Consider the following 6,219-nt stretch of genomic DNA (forward strand, 5'->3'; position numbering starts at 1 on the left):
AGACAACTAGAAATTAAATGAAATTATTTCCACACAGTACTTTGGAAATCACTGTCACAGCAATTGCAAGTCACAGGTCACAAGATGATGTGCAGCAATAGAAAAAGGGGAGATCGCTCATTTTGGTAATCTTCATGTAATAAACCTTCACATGCATACAAATCTCATTTCTACCAAGATACAGTACACCTGCATCTTCAGTTAGCATTGATTTGTATTTTTCATTCTTGCATTTTGAGCAACTGGTAGATGTCGTAACATCACAGTTTCGCTTGCTTTTCGCAAGTGTGCATGAAACCACTATTTTTTCCTTGCTCAGCAAAACTTGGGACGTCAGGAGAGTTAACTTCCATGGTGGTGGTTGCAGAGAAATTATTGTTTCCATGGTTCTGAACAACAGAAATATATATAGGTGAAATGGGTTAGACAGATCAGACCTGAGACAATTTCAGTGTCTTAAGCCAAGTTAAGTATTTCCTATTTGAATTATGAACAATACAATTCTAGGTGTTATCACAAAACAATGTCAGTGCTGACTAAAACTACCATCTGTCGTTCCAGTGCCTGAACTACTATGCTGGCACACGGTTATACCAGAAATGAGTGGTGGTTTTTTGAGGACCACAAATGTGGACTAGACTGTGACCACCAGCTCCTTCTATTTCTAAGACAGCAAGGAAGGTGGCTATTTAAAAAAGGGGTTGAACGTAAATCAGTGTGTTTTCTCAGGTCAGTTAATTTTTATTAAGGGTTACTACAGTGTCACACCACTACCCATGCTGCCACCCTGAGAATAACAAAGGTCTAAAACAAAACCTAGAAAGGCAGATCAAAAAGTCTGGGGCTTTCCAGATCCCAGAGATTATAAATAATATGTTTTGGTTTAAGAATAAGCAAATAGCAAACAAGAAGAAAGCTGTAATGAGGCTAGGTTGGTAACATCTCTTTCTGTAATGGAAAGATGGAAAATTTAGCACTAACCAAAGAGTTAAGTTCTCCCAGAATGGTGTGGAAGACGCACAACTTCATGTGGATCCATTATCCTAGGAGACAGCCTATGAGCCTGCCTGGTACAAATAAGAACAATATCTCAGTTTACAATGACAAAAATTGAAATAATCATGAGTTTCTAATTCAAAACATAAACTGTCCTCTAAATCACTGCAGTTGGAAAATAGTGAGTAGGTTATTTCTCTAAATGTTTCTCCAGGCTTTTTTTGCTGTTGTTGTATAAGAGGGGATAGTGCTTTATAGTATCCAACAATCTTACCCAGTTTGATAATTTATGTGTGCCTTTTGATCAAATATGGATCTGTTCATCTTCCATATCTGTATGTCATTCTGAAAACCAAATCAATGATTCTAATATCCTGGTGATTTGGGGCAGACTATTACAAATATCTGACTCTGGTGGTATCACTCAAAGACTCAAATACTACCCAATCTGTATGTGTTGGGGAAAAAGGAAACAGGTCATTTTTATCAGTGCAGAAATGGAGCTTTTAGCTACAACATTGCATCAGGAATGTCCTCTTACCTGCATCAGGTTTTCTTTGGTGTTATGCTTGGGGTATAATATAATTATGTTCACAAAGTTACTGTAGGATTTTAATTAGAGACAAGAAGGATAACTTCATGGCAAGCCAACAAACTTTATTACATTTTTAATCCATCTTTTGATGTCTCTGGATTACTTCATATATCTGGAGTTGGTATAGTTGCCCTCCCTCCTCCACACAATTTATTGTTAGGATTATGGATGAGACAACTAGAGGGGGAAAAGTGACAAAATCATGTGAAGACAGAGTTTTAGCTCAGGTAAATTCCCACAGGTAAATTCCCACAGTTCCCACTAACATCATGTGTAAGCTGGGATGAAGAGGAAAAGGGCAAGGTAGGGTTTTTCTGAAAGAAGACACTAAGGCACGGTGAGGTGAGTTAACCACAAAGTGGGATGAAGACGTGGAAGCTGAAGTGGATGCCAACATCCCATAGGAAAGCAGGACCAGCTGAGAAAGACTAAACTGCAGTGCTCACATTGCTTTACTTCTGAATAAGAGCGGCTGCAGGATGATTTAATTCCCTTAGATTTATGCACTCTAATTTCTCGCTCTTCATTAATTTGGCTCATGTTCCTGAATGTCTGGGGTCTGCCATGTTTAAACAGCTCATTTTTCGCTACCTTAGTCACAACGGGGTGACAGCCATGGTGGCAGAGCGATGGAGAGGCAGGGCGGTGATGGATTGGAGGGAAGAAATGTGAGGGGAACAGTACTGGGGAGTGCGGAAGGTCGGGAGCGCTGCTCCTGCATCCCCCAGCTCCCTGCTCCCACCTGGGGGACCAGGGCTCTGGCCTGCAACAGGGGCAAGGGCACCCTGTGAGCGGAGATGGCACAGGGATGTGCTGTGTCTGTTAGCGAGGCCATAAGCCCATGTAGTCAATAGATGGCACTGCCTGGTTTAGTGTGACATTTTTGCGGGTTTGGGAGGAAAGGCAGAAAGTTGCTGGAGTTAGCAGATTAGCCAGGCTCAGCTCTGCCTGCTACCACTTTATTTAAGTAGCTGTTATTAAAACAAGCAAGCGAAGCCAAAAAGAAAAAGGGGCTTGTTTCCCCCCCTCCCCAGCAGTGAAAGCAGGCCAGCCTGAGGGGAGTGCAGCAGCATCGAAGCGCAGTGGGTGACGACCTCCTTCTCCCCACGTAGGCAAAACCACAGGTCCTGATTTGAAAACAGCTCCTGTCCTCCTGTGAGCTGATCCGCTGGGAAGTGTGGAGTATCCGGCAGGTGCCGAGGTCTGGTCCAGGATTTGTGACCACCGTTGGGCTGCTGGGCACAGGAGCAGGGCAAGACACCTGCTGAACTGTTGGGGTGACCCTCAGGCAGCTGTGGGGGTACATGGACTTGTGGGCTGTTAACAGCCCACCTGAGTGAATGTGCCATCCTCAGTCTGTCCGAGAAGGCTTGGTCCTGGCTCGAACTGACCAAGGATACCAAAAATGGGTACAGCATCTGCACAGTGCCTGCATTTTCTTTTTATTTTGTGAGAACTTTGCAAAATACCAAGTCAAAAAGGCTGGAAGAGTGGAACAGACATTTGGGATTGCCAGAGAAACTGTCTATGAAGGCCCTTCAAATATCTGGCTACTTCCATTGTTAGCACAAATAATCAGGGATATTTAGCCTCCGTTAGCACAGCCCAGTGTGCTACACCCAGTTCACATGGCTATGAACTTTTACCCCACCTCTCTATGACTGCATCCACCCTTGCTAATGTTTGCTTTGCCATATTGCTTGTTGCCAAAGGTACCTTTTTTTAATGGCTGCGTTCCCTATACCTCACTTCTGCCATCATTAGTATGTGCAGGCATAGCTTGTTGAGGTAATATTTACTAAATAAAATTTAGGTGAAATTAATCTGGAAAAAACAGCCTGTTTAGATGGTGACTGATAAAACTACATTCATATACCCTGTACGGCAAGAACCTGCCTCCTGTCTATTTATACTCAGCTGTAGATGCTATTAAATGGCAAATATATTAATCCCATTCAACAAAACATTTGTGCCAGGGATTAAATACATCCAATACTATTAACACCACTTACTTTACAGCAGGACCTAGGAGACCTTGTCAGAGATGGCGTTCATTTTGCTAGGTGCTGTATGAATACAAAGAAAAAAAGGTGTTGCTGCTTTACAGGAATGTAAGAAAACTTGCGGGTTAGAAGTAGCTTGGAGGCAGCCTCAGAGAAGCCCAAATGTGCTTGAAATCCCAAAGGCACAGCTAGCAGCTATGTTTGGCCTTTCCTTCTTTAGAATATGCTATAGCGGCCCTGGACCCCACTCCAAATCACAGGGGTAGGCAACGGGGAGCTAGGGGCGGGTCCCAGCCCTGGCTGGGGAAAGCCACCTTTGCAGGAGAACTGTTAGTGACTTGAGTGGGAACAGATTGCATTTGCCATGTTCTGGGACTTAGTTTCCACATGCAGTCTGGCGGGTTTTCTAGCGTTGCTCCACAATGTCACTTGTGGTTTTATTCCCTGTACCTCGGAGCGGCAGGGATGAAATCAGGTTACACCTGCTTCTTGTTATTGCAAAATGTAAAGGTGGTTTTTACAGTCAGAAGGATGTACTTATTAACAGCTTATACCATCCATATCAGGACCAAGCCAGGAAGGCTGTGAGGCTTTGCCTCAACTTTTTCTTATAATAGCTCCTCATTGCAGATCCTTTGAAAACAGCAATATTCCCTTGCAGAGAGGGTGAGGATTTTTCTTAAAGTTCTATCATGCTGTTACTCTGACAAACCCTGCTAGATGATGGTATTAACAAGCATTTCCTATACACTAATTCTCCCAGGGGACAGCTGACACCATGAGTGTGAGATGGGAAGGGCTTTGGCAATTAATTCTCTGCAGTTCGTTGCAGATTAGAGCAACAGGAAAATTAGTGAAGTTATAGCACAAGAGACAGAGAAGTAAAGCTGAACTTAAAGGCAGGGATTTTAGTTTAAGAGCTTATTAGTACAAGGAAAACTGAAAGATGGCAATATTGTGTGTCTGGAGTCCTCCTGAAGTTAGCAGTACGGAGCAGGATGAGAGCAACTGTTATCCCAGGGCCTTCCTCACAACTTGGGCTCCAGTGTTGATGCTGCTGGTGTGCAGAGTCATCTGTCAGGAGAAAGGATGTCTGTATAAAATACTCACCTCTCCCCCTTCCTTTAAAGATGGAGACAGCTCACAATGTAGGCAAACCTGAAACATCACAAAGACAGTAAGGAAAACCAGCATTTAATCTTCTTCATTGTTAAAAACAAAAGACGAGAAAAACCACAAAACGTTTAACTGTCCCCAAGCTGTCTCACATATTTGAGCCCAGTAGGAGCTAAGCAATGAAGCAGTAGTGTGCAGTTACTTGCTCCTAGCTGAACGTTGGCATAACACATTTCACATTAGGTTCATATATGATTTCTATATTATCAGTGTGTAGCATGAAACCAGAAGGAGGATATGCAGATATGCTCAGTATGGTGGTGAAATACTTTAGTCAGGTATAAGCCAATGCTGGTGCAAACTGGCTGAGTTTTCCTGAAGCTGCTGGAGCTCCAGCAGTTCATACCACAGGAAAGTCTGATCCAAAGCTGTTACGTATCTGTGTAACGGTTGTTCTGTATACAGTGTGCCTCTCTTCATGTCACTGCGTACCTAGCGCCTTATTTCACTGCCAGCATACAAAGTAGTACAAAATGCTGACTGAACTCACTCACACATTCCAATCACCACACATAAACTTAGTAGGCAAAACTTCACGAGTGCATGAATGTTCAATTTGACTTCATATAATATATGTGGACATTAGCTGTGTAGTATTTCCAGGAGACGGCAAAGCCAGCGTACATGCATTGAGCAAAAAACTAAACTTGCCCACAGTGGTGAAAGTCCAGGGGAACGCAGCTAAGGAATCACTTGGGTGCAGACGAGATAAGCTACCATGGGTATCTAAAAGAATAATGAAACATTTCAATGAGAAAAAAGTTAAATTAGAGACTATTGCACATATTTTAGATTTCCACAATCTGCTGGATCTTTGACTTAAAAGTTTACATCTTTTAGCAGAAAAATTAATTTCTCTTTCACAAGTTCCACTTAGATTTTGTTGCTAATAAACCCAAGGATGTAAATACTATTAAGTACAAAACAGCCTGCTGCATAATTGTTTCAAAGCAATTACAGATTATATCGAGCCATTCATTGAGCAGAAACAGTTTTTTCCAAGACACCAGCTCCCTGTACCTTGAAATTTTATTAGTCTAAGGATTTCATGCACCATATGTTGTAATACGAGGCTAGCTGCAATTGAACAAACAACTTTCTGATATATAAGTGAATGATAACCTGATTTTAAATGTGTTTATCTAATGAGATAGTAACTGTAATTTACAGCACATATAAAAACTCCCACTGTTACTCCTGGTGCACCTTTTGGCTAAAAAGGGTGATGCGCTGAGATATGCTAATGAATATTGTCTTGGTTTTTACCAAGTCAGTAATAAAATTTGCATTTGATATTGTGCACAGTAAACTGGGTTATTAGCCTTGAAAATGAGTCTCATAAAATTTAAATATAGGCTTAAATCATATTAACTGTCCTGTAGATTTTCTGAGAGGCTTTAAAGCATTGTGCTCTTGTTCTATAGCGTTGAGCATGCAGATGTCATTTTG

Source organism: Gavia stellata, chromosome 2, assembly GCF_030936135.1.
Source record: "Gavia stellata isolate bGavSte3 chromosome 2, bGavSte3.hap2, whole genome shotgun sequence".
In the NCBI taxonomy this organism is placed as follows: Eukaryota; Metazoa; Chordata; class Aves; order Gaviiformes; family Gaviidae; genus Gavia; species Gavia stellata.